Raw genomic sequence first — 444 nt, 5'->3', positions numbered from 1 at the left:
GGCAGCAGCAGCAGCAGCTGCAGCAGCTGCTGCTGCAGCAGCAGCCTTTGCTGCAGTGCCGCGTTTGCTGCTTTTATCTTTTTTCTTTTCGCTGCTTCGAAGTTTTTAAAGGAGAAAATAAAAATGAATTTCTTCTTGCAGATCTTTCGTAAGATATTTAATTAATTAAATTAATTATTTATTTAATTAATTAAATTATTTATTTATTTATTTATTTTTTTATTATTTAATTTTAATTAAATAATTAAAATCAATTATTCTAATTAAATAATTAAATCTAAATATTTAATATACCCACTAGCCAGTTGTCGTTTGCTTCGGCTTTTTGCTTAGAGCAGCTTGCTGCTGCTGCTGCTGCTGTTGCTGCTGCTGCTGCTAATGTTTGTGCTGCTGCTGTTTGTACTGCTGTTAGTTTATGTCTTGTATGCTCTCCTCGGTGTCGCT

Source organism: Eimeria tenella, genomic scaffold, assembly GCF_000499545.2.
Source record: "Eimeria tenella Houghton genomic scaffold, Eth_scaff1792, whole genome shotgun sequence".
Lineage (NCBI taxonomy): Eukaryota > Apicomplexa > Conoidasida > Eucoccidiorida > Eimeriidae > Eimeria > Eimeria tenella.
The sequence above is the reverse complement of the archived record's forward strand: the minus strand, read 5'-3'. Positions refer to the sequence as shown.